Here is an 18,056-nt window from a genome sequence, read left to right as displayed (position 1 = left end):
ATTTCTCAACAACATGGGTTGAACTCTTAGTTTCATACTTTTCTCACACACAGCTCATTTAACACATTCCCTTACTAAACGTTCAATTTGAATATCCATTCCAGGTCCCCAATAACTAGATCTCAATCTCTCCTTGGTCTTGGAGATATCTGAGTGACCATCATGAGCTATGTCCAGCAATTCCTTTCTTAGTTTATCTGGGGGCACCAGCCTAGTACCTCATAACAACAATCCATCCCTTGTAGCCAGTTGATCCTTAACAAACCAATAATCCTTACACAGATCACCACCTTGATGTTTGTACTTCCAACCAGCCTTGATAAGGCCAATCACTCTCTGTAGGGTAGAATCATCCTCCAATTCACGGCGTCATCTGTCTTCCACAATCACAGCATGATCAATCTCACAAACTAGATCCACATACTCCTCACAAATACCACCATCCATCAATCCCGTAGCATTCTCAGAAACCAACCTATAGTATCAGCAATTACATTCTCAACTCCCGGAATTTACTTCACCTCAAAAATGTAACTCTTGGAGGTCAACCACGCACCTAGAAGTCCTAGACGAGGTAGAATCTATCCCTTTCCTGTTGAAGACCACACACAAAGGTTTGTGATCTGTCCTTACGATGAAAGTGGACCCCCACAACATATTTGTTTGTTTCTTGATGGCCCAATGAACAGCAAGTGCCTCTCTCTCAATTACAGAATATTTGCTCTCAGCGCCATTAAGACTTCTTGACAAAAACATGATAGTGTTCTGCGGCCCACACCCACCTTGCTGTAAAACAGCTCCCAGACCTTTGAGGCTAACATCAGTTGTAATGATAGAATTCTTCTTTGGATCAAAATTCTTGAGACAGGGAGCTAAAGATAACTTGTCTTTGATCATTTTAAACTCTTCTTCACACACGTCACTCCACACAAAATCCACGCCTTTCCTCAAAAGACCTCTCATATTGTAAGTAATATCAGCAAATTTCTTTATAAATTTATTATAATACTCAACAATACCTAAGAATCTCATGATCTCCTCTTTTGTAGAGGGATAAAGAAACTATCACTTGAATGGTATTCACTAGATCAGATTTGGGGGCAACACCATCACCTGGCCTAAATAATCAATAGTTTTCGTACCAAACCTGCACTTCTCCAACTTCACAGTCAGATTATCGTCACTCACTCTCCTCAACACTTGCCTGACCATAGCACCATGATCAGCATGACCCCTACCATGCACCAGAATGTCATCCTGGTATACACAAGACCCTTCTAACCCTTTAACCCCTTCGCTGCCAGGCCTTTTCCCTTCCTGTGCCGAGCCTTTTTTTGGCTATTTGGGGCAGTTTACGCTTAGGCCCTCATAACTTTTTGTTCACATAAGCTACCCACGCCAAATTTGTGTCCTTTTTTCCAACATCCTAGGGATTCTAGAGGTACCAGGACTTTGTGGGTTCCCCTGAAGGAGACCAAGAAATTAGCCAAAATACAGTGAAAATGTTGTTATTTTTTATAAAAATGGGAATAAAGGGCTGCAATAGTCGGCTTGTGGTTTTTTCCCTGAAAAGGGCATCAACAAAGGGTTTACGGTGGCAAGATCACCATCTTCCCAGCTTTCAGGAACAGGCAGACTTAAATTAGAAAACCCCATTTCTCAATACAATTTTGGCATTTTACTGGGACATACCCCATTTTTACAATTTTTTGTGCTTTCAGCCTCCTTCCAGTTAGTGACCGAAATGGTTAAGAATCCTATGCTGAATCCCAGAAAGCATTTATGAAAAGTAGACAAAAATCTGAATTCAGCAAGGGGTCATTTGTGTAGATCCTACAAGTGTTTCCCACAGAAAATAACAGCTGAAATAAAAAGATATTGAAATGAAGGTGAAAAAAACTGCCATTTTTCTCCACGTTTTACTCTCTAACTTTTTCCTGCGATGTCAGATTTTTGAAAGCAATATACCGTTATGTCCGCTGGACTCTTCTGGTTGCGGGGATATATACAGGGCTTGTAGGTTCATCAAGAACCCTAGGTACCCAGAGCCAATAAATGAGCTGCACCTTGCAATGGGTTTTTATTCTATACCGGGTATACAGCAATTCATTTGCTGAAATATAAAAAGTGAAAAATAGGTATCAAGAAAACCTTTATATTTCCAAAATGGCCACAAGATAAGGTGTTGAGAAGCAGTGGTTATTTGCACATCTCTGAATTCCGGGATGCCCATACTAGCATGTGAATTACAGGGCATTTCTCAAATAGACTTCTTTTTTACACACTGTCTTACATTTGGAAGGAAAAAATGTAGAGAAAGACAAGAGGCAATAACACTTGTTTTGCTATTCTGTGTTCCCCCATGTCTCCCGATAAAAATGGTACCTCACTTGCGTGGATAGGCCTAGCAACCACAACAGTAAATGCCCCAAAACACAACGTGGACACATCACATTTTCACAAAGAATATAGGGCTGTTTCTTGCAAAGTGCCTAGCTGTGGACTTTGGCCTCTAGCTCAGCCTGCACCTAGGGAAACCTAGCAAACCTGCGCAGTTTTGAAAACTAGACATCTAGGGGAATCCACGATGGGGTCAGTTGTGGGGCTCTGACAAGGTTGGGTTACCCAGAATCCTTTGCAAACCTCAAACTTTGGCCAAAAAAACATTTTTTCCTCTCATTGCGGTGACAGAAAGTTCTGGAATCTGAGAGGAGCCACAAATTTCCTTCCACCCAGCATTGCCCCTAGTCTCCCGATAAAAATGGTACCTCACTTGTGTGGGTAGGCCTACCACCCGCAAAAGGAAATGGCCCAAAACACAATGTGGACACATCACATTTTTCCACAGAAAACAGAGGTGTTTCTTACTAAGCGCCTACCTGTGGATTTTGGCCTCTAGCTCAGCCGGCACCTTGGGAAACCTAGCAAACCAGTGTATTTTTAAAAACTAGACACCTAAGGGAATCCAAAATGGGGTGACTTGTGGGGCTCTGTCCAGGTTCTGTTACCCAGAATCCTTTGCAAACCTCAAAATTTGGCCCAAAAAAACCTTTTCCTCTCATTTCGGTGACAGAAAGTTCTGGAATCTGAGAGGAGCCACAAATTTCCTTCCACCCAGCGTTCCCCCACGTCTCCTGATAAAAATGGTACCTCACTTGTGTGGGTAGGCCTAGCACCCACGAAATGAAATGGCCCAAAACACAACATGGACACATCACATTTTTTTCACAGAAAACAGAGGTGTTTTTTACATAGTGCCCACCTGTGGATTGTGGCCTCTAGCTCAGCCGGCACCTGGGGAAACCTAGCAAACCAGCACATTTTTTAAAACTAGACACCTAGGAGAATCCAAAATGGGGTGACTTGTGGGGCTCTGACCAGGTTCTGTTACCCAGAATCCTTTACAAACCTAAATATGTGACCCAAAAAACACTTTTTCCTCTCATTTCGGTGACAGAAAGTTCTGGAATCTGAGAGGAGCCACAAATTCCCTTCCACCCAGCGTTCCCCCAAGTCTCCCGATAAAAATAGTACCTCACTTGTGTGGGTAGGCCTAGCGCCCACGAAAGGAAATGGCCCAAAACACAACGTGGACACATCAAATTTTTTTCACAGAAAACAGAGGTGTTTTTTACAAAGTGCCTACCTGTGGATTGAGGCCTCTAGCTCAGCCGGCACGTGGGGAAACCTAGCAAACCAGTGCATTTTTGAAAACTAGACACCTAGAGGAATCCAACGTGGGGTGACTTGTGGGGTTCTGACCAGGTTCTGTTACCCAGAATTCTTTGCAAACCTCAAAATTTGGCCAAAAAAACACTTTTTCATCTCATTTCGGTGACAGAAAGTTCTGGAATCTGAGAGGAGCCACAAATTCCCTTCTACCCAGTGTTCCCCCAAGTCTCCTGATAAAAATGGTACCTCACTTGTGTGGGTAGGCGTAGCGCCCACGAAAGGAAAAGCCCCAAAACACTATCTGGACACATCAAAATTATCAAATACAAAATTACATGTTTTTGAAGGGGGGCACCAGCGTTTTTGATCCTGGGCTCAGCAGCCTTCTAGGGAAACCTACCAAACCCAGACATTTCTGAAAACTAGACAAACGAGGGAGTCCAGTGAGGTGTGACTTGCGTGGATCCCCCAATGTTTTCTTACCCAGAATCCTCAGCAAACCTCAAATTTAGGTAAAAAATCAAATTTTTCCCACATTTCTGTGTGGGATAACCGCACTGGGACACATTTCATACCACCCAATGTTCCCCTCAGTCTCCCGGTATAAATGATACCTCATTTGTGTAGGTGGGCCAAGTGCTTTTGAAAGGGAAGTGCCAAAAACATGTCGATATTGAGGGGGAATAAAGGGGGCCCAAAAGGGCAGTTTGCAAAAATAAATTTTTAGGCTGACAAGTGCAGAAGAAGTTTTATCGGTATAGGTGAGACAATGCTGGGTGGTAGGAATTTTGTGGATTCCTGCAGATTCCGGAAGGTTCCATCACAAAAACGTGTGATTTCCAGCAAAGTTGGAGGATTGTGGGTACAAAAATGGTGCGGGGTGCATGTGAAACACACCACCCTGGAATCACCCAGATGTTTAGTTTTCAGATGTGTCTAGGTCTTGTGGATTTTTCTACATGGCAGCGTCCCTAAGTCCATAAAGTGAAGCCCTCACCAGTCCAAACAGGAAGATTTTGAGAGTAAGACAAGCACTCATGGTCCAAATGTAAAACTAAAACCCAAAATAATCAAATGTCTTCTTGCTTGCTGTGGGATAAGATGTTTTAGAGTGCGGGGGAGAGCTGAAAGACTGTTACCCCCTTTAGTTGAGGTGGGGGCCTAACCAGGCCAATACTGGTTGGTAGCCACCACCCCAATATATATGTATTTTTTTAATTCCCTGGCATCTAGTAGACTTTCTGCCCCCCTGGGGTATGGATCAGGGGTAATTGTCCCATCTGCCCAATGGTGGGCAGAACAACTTTGACCCCATTTATTTGGGGTGGGAGTATGGCCATACCCCCACCCACTTATTTTTGAAAAAAAAACTTCCCTGGCCTCTGGTGGGCTTTCTACCCCCCGTGGGCCTTCCAAAAATAGGCCAACAGCAATGTGCCCCCACGGGGAGTGACCCTTACCCAATGTGCTTTCCCCCTAAAGAAAACACACGCATACACACACACCAATCCCTGTTGCCTAAGTGGTTTCTGGCCCGGGGGGCAGAAAAGGCCTAAAATAAATGTGGCCCCCCTCCCCTGGGTCGCTCCTCACCTCTAAAAAACAAAACAAAACAAAACAAAAAATTCCCCAAAAATGTTATCCCTGGCGCCTAGAGGCTTCTGCCCCCCCGGGGGCAGATCGGCCTAATAACAATAGGCGATCTGCCCTTGGGGAGGCAGAAATGTGCTAAAATAAATTTGCTCACTGCCCCCCCACACTCCCCCAGGGAGCGACCCTTTCCTACGGGGTCGCTCCCCTTGCGTGACATTGGCGCAAAAAAAAGATTCCTGGTGCCTAGTGGTTTCACAAATTGACCTAAAATTGGCCGATCTGCCCCCAAAGAGGGCAGAAATGGCCTAAATACAATTTGCCCCTCCAGGGGAGCGACCCTTGCCTAAGGGATTGCTCGCCATCTGTAAAACAACAACAACAAAAAAAATCCCTGCTGCCTAGTGGTTTCTGCCCCCTTTGGGGGCAGATCAGCTTAATTAAAATAGGCTGATCTGCCCCCCAGGGGGCAGAAATGTCCTAAAATGAATTTGCCGCCCAGGGGAACAAGCCTTGCCTAAGGGGTCGCTCCCCTTGCGTGAAATTCACAAACAAAAAAAAAAAAAACTCCCTGGTGTCTAGTGATTTCTGTCCCCCTTGGGGGCAGATTCGCATTAAAAAAATAGGCCAATCTGCCTAAATATAATTTCCCCCCTAGGGGAGCGACCCTTGCCTAAGGTGTAGGTGTACTTTTTATTACTATCACAGAAATGCCTCTTCTAGAAAGTGCACATTTATCTGTGCTTATGACTCTGGTGTTTTGCAGCTTGACTCCAATCCATGTCTGGGCAGAGTGACAGTTGGGGCTTTGTGCATACTTTTCAGACAGTCTGTACACAGGGAGGTTGGAGGTGTCACAGAGGTGCATCTGCATTCTGAATAGTCTCCCTGGGCTGAGAGAAGGGAGAGGCGGGGCACACCTGCATTTGTAAAGACTGTGCCCTGGCCTCACACAATAGGGTCGTTAACCCCCCACTGATGTTTGGAGCCTGTGCTGAAAGGAGAGAGGAGGCACTCCCAGAACCAGTTGTAACTGGCTGGAACCTCCTCTACCTACCATTGTAAAACACTGTATGAACTGACTATAAGTACAGGGGAATTTTCCCCACAATTTGGAGACTCTTGGAATCATCTTGGAACTGGACACCAAAGGCTGAAAGGACTCACCAGGAACCGCCATGGACTGCTGCTGCTGTGCTGACCTGTGACCTGCCTGGTCACTGTGAAGGACTTGCCACTTGCTGCCTTCCCCTTGTGCTGGCCTGTAGCTGGGACCTCCACCTGAGGACCTTGTCATAAGATTCTGCTCCCCAGGGGCAGGGTGCTGTGGCCCCTGACCCCTGCATCCATTTTTTCACGATGGGTGCTTCTCTGTGGTTGCGGCTGCCATAGCGCTGATTGCAGCGCGCTTATGGAGCCTTGGGAGCTCGTAGTCTCCTTGCTGCATTGTGCCCCTTTAAATAAGATCACTGCAGCGGCCCGGGAAGCTGGAAGAACACTCGTTCACCGCATCCGGTGCAGGCGAGTGTCTGTTCGGGCGCCAGGATGGGTCTGATCTTCTTGTAGCTTCACAGCAGGACCAGAGGAAGGCGTGGGGAGTGCCCCCTTCCCCCTGGCCTCTGCGTTAGGAGCAGGACGCTCCTTTTCTGCTGTTAGGTAAAACGGACATTATTGTGGGCCCCCTTGGTGGAAGGGCCAGTGGAGGCCGGGGGGGGGGCCCCCAGAGATCCCGGGTCCCGGGAGGGGCCTGTCATTAGACCGGAGGGGGTGCGTGGTGCCCCCCTCCTGCCCTAAGTTGTTTTTGCTGGCTGTGGCCCCCCTTGTGAGGGCCAGTTGATGCCCTGGGGGGCCCCCAGTAATCACGGTCCCCGGAGGGGCCTGTCTATAAAAGAGAGGAGGTGCATGTCGCCCTCCTCTGACCCCAGAGTATGAGGGAGGCCTCTGTTTTGCGCATAGGAGCGCCGGGGGCCCCATTGTTCGCCTTCTAGGCACTGGAGGTGCCTTCATCCAACCAGGTACTGTTTAAAGGACCAATATAGTTGCAATCCAAAGTTATTTCTACAGACTTTTGTTTGATTCATATATTACCTACCTGCGTTTGATGTTTTTACATATGTGTATGCAAATGTTCATTTTATGGACATGCTTGCTAATATGTTTTTCCAACTTGCCATATGTTTTCTAATGTTCCTATGATATTCTTATGACAAGTGCTGTGATGTAATAACATGTTTTCGTGACTACTGCTTATGTTGCAAAATACTGAGTAACTTGTGTGTTATGTGTTACTACTGCTAGGTTGCAGAGTAATTAATGTGTAACGTTCTGACAACTGCTAAGGTAGCAGGATAGTACTGATATGTGATGTTTGGTCTGATAATTGCGTCGTGTACAATACAGTATATTTTCATATAATCTGGTGTTGTGTTTCCTTTGTGGTAGGGATATTGTGTCACATGTGTTGTGTGTGTTGTGCAAACGCTTTACACATTGCCTCCAGGTTAAGCCTGACTGCTCGTGCCAAGCTACCAAGGGGGTGAGCAGGGGTTATCTTGGATGTGTAATTCCCTTGCCCTGACTAGAGTGGGTAAGTTCTGCCTGGCTGAGGTGCATACCATAGCCAACCAGAAGCCCCATTTCTAACACCCTCCTTGGGAGCGACCATTGCCCATGGGGTCGCCCCCTTATGCCAATTTCCTGTAATGAATAAATCCCTGGTGTCTAGTGGGCATTTCAAAAGCCGGATTGCTTTACAATCTGGCTTCTGAAATGCTCTGAGAGACTTCAAAGGGAAGGAAATTCCTTTCCTTCACTTTGAAGCCTCTCAGGCCTCCTCCATGTGATCGGAACAGAAATGCTGAGATATTCTCTTCCGATCGCACTGGAAGCTGAGCTTCCCTGCCTTCGGGGGGTGGAGGGGAACCCCACAGAGGGAGCGCAAGCGCTGCCTCTGGGCTCTGTGCCCAGGACGTAATGGTTACGTCCTCGGCACACGAGTACTGTGCCGCGGGATGTAACCATTACATCCTGGGCACAGAGGGGTTAAGCACCCTCTCCAGAATGCTCTGGAACACAGAAGCAGCCAACACTAAACCAAAAGGAAGCCTGGTGTACCTGAAAGTACCAAAGGGTGGTATAAAGGCAGTACGATCCATGGAATCTTCATCAAGCTGGATCTGGTGATATGCTGAGGCCAGGTCAATGGTGCTTAACACCTTTGCATCACCAATCATCATGAGTAATTGGGCAATGTTAAGTAATGGGTATCTGTCCACCACTACACATCTGTTCAATTGCCTGAGGTCAACACATAGCCTAAGTGAACCATTGGACTTCCTAGCCACAACTACTGGGGCCAGCCACTCAGTACTCTCCACCTCCTCCATGATACCCTGAACTTTAAGCTTATTTAACTCACTTAGCATTTCTTCCCTAACATTAACAGGAACATTTCGAACCTTACTGAAAAAGGGATTGAACCTGGAACAATCTTAATTTTATGTTGATAACCCTTCAAGCATCCCAATTCACTTCTAAAAACTTTGGGAAAGTCTTGAGATAAAACTTGCTGCAAATCCATATCAACATCAGACACACACTCAATAGAGGAAACATCTTTCAATACAATGGGATTTTCACTGCTAGGATCTAACATTACCCCAAGGTCCTTTTGATGCCACCAGCTAACAATACTGTCTCCTTTTTTTGATACATAAATTTTCACAGAAGTAAAAGCGACCTTTGTACTCAATTAAGCCAACAAAATATCCATGCAAATGTATCACTTCACCACCAAAAGCACGTGGTCTTATGTCCAGTTTAAGAAGAGTAACGCTGCCTTTAAGACAACAACAGAAGAAATCATTCGACACAATCGTGATTTTCGCACCAGAATCAAACAAAATGTGAGTCTCCTTCCCTTCAACTAAAATGGAGTCAAGAGGACCTCTACCTTTACCTACCTGAAGTACAATTTGTCCACAGTCAAAACCATCTGGAACCAAGAGCTCATCATTGTCAGTATGAATCTCACATACACCTTGTTTAGCCTTCCTTAATCTACAAACAGAGGAAAAATGCCCTTGCTTCTTACAAAAGGTACATGCTGCCCTAAGAGCCGGACACTTTTTTTCATTGGCAAAGTGCCCTAATTTGTCACACCGAAAACATCTTTTCTCTCCACCTGTAGAAGAAAAACCAGGTACCTTCTTCTTAGAACCAAGCGTTTTCTTGTTACTGTCCAAAACAGCAGATACCACGCTAGGGGAATCCTCCCTTATCACATCTACACATTTTAGAGTATGCTCTATTTTTTTTAGCAACCACCAATACTTCTTCAAGAGAGGGCTCATCCCTAAGCCATAATTCCTCAATAACCTTCTCGATGTTACAGCCTAACATAAATTGATCTCTTATCCTCTCATCGGTTGAAGAAGCAAATTTGCGCAAAGAGGCAAGACATCTAAGATCTGTCACATAGTCTTCAATTGACTCACCCTCCCTTTACAATCTCTTACCAAAGTAATAACGTTCTAGGATGGTGCTCACTCTGGGCAGATAGTGAATATCTAATTTGCGTATACAAATCTCAAATTCATTGAGATCTATTGCTTCACTATCAGGAATGTCAGAAAGGTGATCAAATACTTCTTGACCCTCCGACCCTAAACAGTGAAGTAAGAACGCAGTTCGACGTTCAGCACTCAGAGATATTCTGCATACTTTAGCATAACGCTCAAACACCTTTTTCCACTTTGTCCATTTGATAGGACGCTCACCCAGAGAAGAAAGAAAGAATGGAGGAGCTGTGACATTCTGGATATTGTTACTTCAACCACACCACCCATAAAACATAAACAAACAAATTACAATTGCAATTAAAATTACAAAAACAAGTTGGAGAAGGGTTGTTTCACACGCAACGTACAAAGAAAAGTTTAAAAGCTGTGCATATCAGCGTTGCAAAAGTACTTGAAGTTACAGGATGTACACGTATAAAGTTAGAAGCTGTACACTTCAGCCATCCACCAATCAGAGGATTCAATGCTGCATACAGTACGTAGGAAGATATGCAAGGTTATGCTGTGTACATCAGCGATGTACAAGAGAAAACTTCCAGAAGCTCCAAGCCAGGACTGAAGGAAAAAGAAAAAAAGAAAACAAACTGGAAAAAATAGCATCTCACAGCAGCGTCTCAACGGACAAAACAACAGAACAGCAAAGCAGACCACTGTGATCCCATTCAGCAAGTCATTGTTGCCATGTAAACATGGCAACAGCAGCATGAGGCAGAGTACAAAGATAGAAAACAGCTGTGACGCCATTAAGCGAGTCATGGATGCCATGTGACCATGGCAACAGTAGCAGTAGACGGAGCAGCAAGGCACATGAAGGCACCAGACGGAAGCATCGTTGAGTGCTCTAATGACGTTGCTATGTAAACATAGCAACAATCCTGGAGTGCGTGAAGAAGACATCAGTGCGCTTGTGTAACAACGGGAACTCTCAAATAGGAAAGGAGAGTTCACGACGCCAACGGTTGGTTAAATTAAGGTCTTTTTCGCTGTACCTTGAGGCGACTCCAGAGCCAAGAGGTGAAGACACCGCCAGAGAAGACGCCAAATGCCCCCGATGACCGTCTCAGGATGTTGTCTCAGGACGTTGAGCCCACCTTCATCACCAGTGTTGCAAAGTTGTTGAGGCAATCAGGTAAGTGAATCAATCTTTCTTTATTAGTAGATCCTCTAATAAGGGTCAACCACCCACAACGCTCCGCACAGGAGAGTCCCTGGTCAGACGAAGCAGAAAGCAACCGCCCGTCTCCACGACCTCGGCTCAGCTCCTGCTTCGAGCATTCCCCCATCCTTCTAGAATCTTTATTCTAGAATACTACACTTCTACACTTAGAGGGTGGCTACATTCCACAATCACACCCCATGCCATAGGGGAGTATGTTGAGTGTTCTCTTCCACCACCCTGTGTGCTGCAAAGTGATTCTCCTTCTAGAAAGCACCACCCTAGTAACTTCTGGAATGTTTACTGAAATGGAGCTGCTGTAAAGCAGCTCTATAATACGGGGAAGCCTAACAAGGTAAGCTCTTGTTGGCAGGTTGGGTCAGACCAGCCCCCAGTGAACCAGTCATTAATGACCAGGATGTGAGATGCTAAGCAGTAGTAATATAGGCTGGACATGTCCAGCCCTCCCTCATAGGGGAAGTGCTCCGAGCTAAGTGCTGTAATCAATTATGCCAGAGGAAGGCACTGGCTATGGATTTCATTTCCCTACACCAGTGGCAGGGGATAATGATAGGAAGATTTTTGAAAGCTATAGGAAACAGGGTAATATCATCATATTAATGGTAATGATTGCCACTTTTTGAGGTCTGTTCTGACCTTGCAGACAATCAGGTCTTGCAGACAATCAGGTCAGGAATGTGTCAAGGGCTACGTTGATACTAAATATCAGAAGCAAAGTCGTCAGATTGGTATGTTTGATTGAAAATCCACGTTGTCCCAGGAGTCAGTCAAGGGCACCAGAAGTGACTTGTCCGGATTAACGGTATGGCCAGCGGCTTCTGCAAATAGTTGTAAGAGCTGAAGACAAAGAGGGCCACTGCACACCAGGTTTGAGAGATAAAATAGTGCACCATCAGCATAAATGTGATGCGGTCCTCATATCCTGTGTTCCATCACCAACCCTTGATCTGTGCGTCACAGCATACAAGCAATGCGAGGGGCTCCATGGCCAGTGCAAGAAGGAGGGTGGAGAGAGGACAGCCCTGCCAGGTGCTGCCGCACATGATAAATGTCTCAGAGACCACAACATTAATGTGCACTCAGGCTGTTGGTTTTGTGAAGAGCAATTGTGTCATACAACAAAAGGGGGACCAAAAGCCTGCCCTTTCTAGAACTCAGAATAGGTAGTCCCAGTCCACTGTATCAAACGCCTTCTCAAAATCTATTACAAGTAAGACCAGTGGAGCTGGGAGAGTGTGTCACTGGGTGAGCGCAGCGTGCAGATGCTGCAAGCAGTGTCTGGTGCGACTGACAGACATAAAGCCTCACTGAGCAGAGTAATTCAAGGACCCCATGACTTGTCACAGACTTTTATCCAGGACAGTGGCATAAATTGTAACCTCTTCATTGATAAGAGAGATAGGCCAGTAATCAGCACAAGTGATGGATGGGGATTGTGTGTTTGGTGTGACCACTATAGGATCAGGAAGAGCAGGCTCCAGTTTGATTTTAGACGCCAATGTATGTCAAGAAAGACAGGACCGAGCGGTGTTTAAATGCTAAAGAGAAATAATGGAAGGCTTGAAATATGGTGGTCTGATATCCTGAATCTCACGCTACAATCCTAAACAATTCGACAACAAGAGTCCAGCTTGCTGACAGATTTGCTCTGTGGCCCTGATGAAGGTGGCATAAAGTATTAAATATAATTTTGGAGATCACCGAAACACGCGTCGGCAGTTGAATTTGCGGCTGGCAAATATGGAGTATTAAGAATGGATGTCTGATATATTTGACTTCTGGTTAGTTGTCTTGCGGCCAGCCGAACAACTTTATGGACTTTGATCAAGGCTGGTCAGGATAATACAATATGTGGACATTTTTTTGATGAATGGTTAAAGAATTATGTTACGAGTTTGGATAAAAAGAACAAAGAGTTAATAAAATATGAGATTTTGCTATATATTGTCATAGATTTATTTGAGATTTTGTTATATATTTGTTAATTAGGTTTTTGTAAATTTTGATTGTTTTTATTCGTTGGTCTATCGTGAGTATGTCTGAGTGAGAATGTGTGTTTATCGTTAATTGTTTGTCTTTATGTAAGTTATTAGCATTGGTTTGATATTTTTGAAAAAAAAAAAAATCTTGATTGTATAATAATAACTAAATGTATATTTTTTTCAGACGGAGTTTGATTTGTGTTTGATGTTTGCGTATAAAATTCTGCAGGAGAGAACTGCACTTGTATTAAAAGTGACCAATATAGTGGCCTTGTTGAGTTCTTGAGGGAAGGTGCCCACCTTCATCGCCTCTTCATTTAGGTTTAGTAAATGAGAGTTGAAAAATGTCCTTGAATTTAGTATAAATATTGGTAGGATAACCTTCTTGACCTGGCTTCATGACTGAGATTGCTTTTCCAATCACTTCTAATGCAATAGGTTGGTCCAATGCCTGTCAATTTTAGTTTGTTAGGCAAGGCAGGGGTTTTTAATCAATGAGGGGAGCAGCTCTTACCAGATCAGGCAGGGGAACAGCTGTATAGGGTGCAACATAATATTCTCTGAATTTCAAGGCTATACCTAATGAGGTGGTCTGCGTAGAGCCCCTCTAATCAGATACTTCAGGTATTGTTCACCCTGCCAGGTGTCTGCTAGCCAGCTTAGCAATTTGTTGTCCCCCTAACCGTGGATCCATGCCAGAGAAGCACACCAGATTTATTTTTCTGCTTCTAAGGAATGATCTCTAATCTCTTCCCTCACTAAGGTAAAGGCCCCCGGAACATCGCACTATCATTAGCCAGATGTGTTTCTAGGTGAAGTTCTCTGGCCTCCAGTTGGGTGATGCGATCCTTTGTGCCCTCTCTTTCAAACTGAGAAGAGCTTTAGCGTGGCCTTAGGCAGTAGCTTTTCATACCGCAGATAGGGTTCCTTTGGATTCGATGGTTCCCATGTAATTGTGGAAATATGTCTCAGTCTCTCCACAGACATTTCAAGTGCAGTCCCCGTCTTGGAAGTGCCAGGCATTGAGTTGCCACAGGGGGCGCTGAGTGGCACTGATCTAATTAAGCACCTGAGGAAGGATAACAGGCACTTCAGACAAAAAGTACTTATTTTGCTTGTTGGAAAACACAGGGCTATTGTTCTCAATGTTTAATGTTTGTTTTTTTAATTTTTCTCATTTTATGTCACTCTTTGCCCTAGGGACTATATTGTCATTTGGTTTATCATTTGCATTATTTTCAGGGCAATTTATCCCCTGAAGGAGGGCTTTGGCCCAAAATGCATTGGGATATTGAGCAATTATATATTTATTGGATGATTTGGATGATTTAATGGATGAATACTCAAAAAAGAATGGTGTAGTTACGTATATGAAGATACATATCCATGATAAGAATTAAGGGGCATAATTATAAGCCCCTAGTGCCACCTTGCGCAACATTAGCGTATTTTTTTTTACACTTATGTGCCCAATGAGGCCAAAATCCTCACGCCACATATACAAAGTGGCGCAATGCATGCATTGCACCACTTTGTAACACTTTGCACTACATTATGGCTGTGCCAAGCATAATGTATACAAAGGGGGTGTCCACCCGTTAGGGGGTTTTGAAAAAATGGCGCAAGGAAATCTAACAGATTTCCTCGCTCGGAGCAGGCGTTAAAAGGGGGCTTCCATTATTTTAAATCTGGTGCACACATGGTGGCAGTAGGGGGGCGTTAAAGGGCGCAAGAAAAGTGGTGCTGCACACATTGCTCCATGGAAGTAGCAGTGCGTCCAGTTATTTTTGTAATAATGTGACATATGAGTTAAATAAATAAGTAAGGGAACCTTGCTGGTGGGCAACCTGAAATAATGAGTAGGGGAGCCAGGATAAATAGGCACTTAGTAAATACATTTGACTGTACTGCAGTAACACTGCAGTCATCAAGTCCCTGCTAAAGGCTAAAATGGAGCAGATTATCGTAATGGCATTTAAATGGTTAGATAACAATTATAGTATTTTAGTGCAGTCATGGAAATGTAAAATGGATTACCCAGGAGTAAGTTCTACCTTCCGGAAAACGAAACGCTCATGTAATGGAACAGGGTTGAAGATATACCTTCCAACTTGTTAAATCAACATAACATCTACATTTTCGGAAATAATATGTTCCATTCAGAGTTCTCACAATATGAGACTATCTTGAATGTTTCAGTAGCTGTTATTTAACCTTTTTCTCATAAATGTAAGCCACCAGGGCATTTCCAGTTCGGTTTTTATTTTAGAAAAAGGCTTCCCAGCAGGGTCTGATAGAATTGTGAATGAAATACATAAATCACTGCAGTTTATTTTGTTTCATGTACTGTCCAAATTAGCCTCCTGTTTGTGGGCTCAAGCGGGCATGTAGCCACGCCGGGACTAAAATAGATTAAAAGTTTTATACTTTCTCCCATGATCCAAAGCAAAAGCACAAAGGAAACAGGGAGCATTTGGGCGAAAATGTTGACTTTCTTTCTATACTGCAAGCTCACAAATTAATATACAAACTCTCTGATCTCAATTGACCTATATTGATACGTTTGAAACTATGTAATGTATTTGCCTGAGTTGCAGAATTAATCTGCAAACTCACTCCAGCACACCTACTGAAACCTCCAGAGCTCACAGGTCACTTTTAATAAATTCCTCTTGACCATTTTTCACAACTAATATCGAACCGGCTTTTTGTGGAACAACCAATTTGTTTACCAGATAATTACAACATATTACATACTAGAAACGTGGATTTAAAAGTGGCCACATTAAGCAATGAAAAATGATTTCTTGTTTCACGGAACAGGTGACATACTTTGTATAAAAGGCTATTTTTGAGACTGTAGTGTGCCATGAATGGGTTAAAGAATGTCGAGATTCTTTTAAGTAATATTGCATTTGTTGCAGGACACAAGGACTAGTATTATGTGGTGAACTTTGAATGAGGAAAAGCAGTGTTAATACCAGCTCCTTCATTGATAAGATGGCGTGACTGTACGCAAATCAGTTTAAGTTTACATCTTTGGAACCCTCATCTGACAAAACTGGGAGTCCTTGCATAATGAATACAAACCGGTGCTACACAAGCAACAATCTGCAAGGGCAAATGCGTTGGCAGGTGGCCTGTACACACTATTTAGAGCTGGGCAGGGCATCTGGCAGTAATTTTCATATGTCCTGTATCCGTGAATTTCTAAGTAATCTTCTGTGGCTGACGTCTCTGCCACCCTTTTTAAAATGTAATCCTATGTATACACTCTAGGAAGTTGCATGTACCAGGGCTTTTTCCCTATTACATACATTACATAAAAGTCATGCCTAATTGAATGCACATATGAAACCATTAACACTTTAGATGGTGTGTGTGTGGGACAGGCTTCGAGACTAGAAAGCTACTTTTGTGACTGGTACCATCAGTGTGTGTGGGATCAGCACATGATATTCAGACGTTACTTTCAAAGCTTAAGTTGACATTGATCACACTAACAAGACAGAGAAGTGAACCTTATTGCTCTTGGAAAGCTGCAGAACTACGAGCAATGAGGAGAGTTGGGAGGCCATCCAGACTTGCACATATTAAGCTTGAAAAGAAATACATGTGGCAATATTTGATTGCCTTCTTGTGATTGTGTAACAGTCATTGCTAGTTTTGCTAGTTTTATGGAGCAATGGTATTGGAACACTTCGCAGGAGATCCCCTCCCCTATAAATACAGAATAACTGGAGGAGACAGTATAAAGGGAATCAAGCATTTTGGAGTCAGATACACCAGGGGCACAATTACACATAGGGTGCACTTTTCTTATTTGTGCCATGGTGCATCTTTGAATAGGTGCACCAATATGGAATGTGCACCCTACTACAGTGAATACACTGCCCCTAGGGCAGCTGGGAACTCGTGTTGCTCTGAGGGTAGCATATTAGGCAGCAGCCCTCTTATACATCTCAATAAATCTACCTATCTTTTTGAATAAAAAAATTCCTTTGCAGCCTTAATTTCTATTTTACAACATATGTATAGGTATGTACACTTTTGTGCAAATTACAAATAATGTGAGCATCTCTAGATTTGTTCATTATGTTGGAAGTCCGTAATATTTGCTTTTTTATTTTAGTGTAGCCTTATTTTGGGTGAGCATTTTGTGTCCTACTAATAATCAAAATATTAGTAGGGTCCACACAATTTGAGTACCATCTTTTTTTAATATTTGTGGAAAATATTGGTTTACTGAATTTCCCAATCAAAGATCTTTCCAGCTTTACTCGCCATTTTGAAAGATAATCAGAAACCCAAGGATGGATTTTCTTTTATATTAAAATTATAGCCAATTCCTTTGGTATCTGTGGTTACTTTCATCCCCGATATTGTAAATGGAGCATATATTGAAAAAGTGATGTTATAAGAAAGACAAAACCTAAACGACCCCGTAGCCCTGTGTATGGTGGGTTTGATGTGTTGGAATATCTGAGAGAGAACCTTCCCTTAACACCTCATAAAGACTAGCTCTGTTTTTTATTCTAAACCTCCACTTATCTGTGTTTCTTTTTCTGTACACCGACTGCATCAATTGACTCTCCCAATGAGCTTCACTGGGTAGCCTAAAATTATACTGGGCTAAACACATAGTTAAATTGCCCATAAATGTGAAGTTACTTATTGGTTCTTTGATAATTATTATTGAAATGTCATCTAAAGTTATTTTTTGTTTAAGCTGGTTGCTTATGTGCTCAGGTGTGATGTACAGTAAAACCATTATTGAATCTATTGTTTGTCCACCCCTTGATTATTTTAACTCAAGTTCTAATATTTGCATATGATCTGAAGTTAGACCAATTATTTTAAAATGAATGTTCAGATTTATAGTAATGAAAGTTATTAACTCTTCTGAAACCCTTCCTTTCTCATGTACGCTAATAGACGGCGTCATCCGGACCCAATTACCACACAGAATTAATTTATTCTGTAACCAACTTTCTTCAATACATCTAATGTCATGTTTCTGGAGAAATATCTTAAACTATGAACTTTCTGAAATAC

This window comes from Pleurodeles waltl, chromosome 6 (assembly GCF_031143425.1).
Source record: "Pleurodeles waltl isolate 20211129_DDA chromosome 6, aPleWal1.hap1.20221129, whole genome shotgun sequence".
Taxonomy (NCBI): domain Eukaryota; kingdom Metazoa; phylum Chordata; class Amphibia; order Caudata; family Salamandridae; genus Pleurodeles; species Pleurodeles waltl.
Note: the sequence above shows the minus strand (reverse complement) of the source record.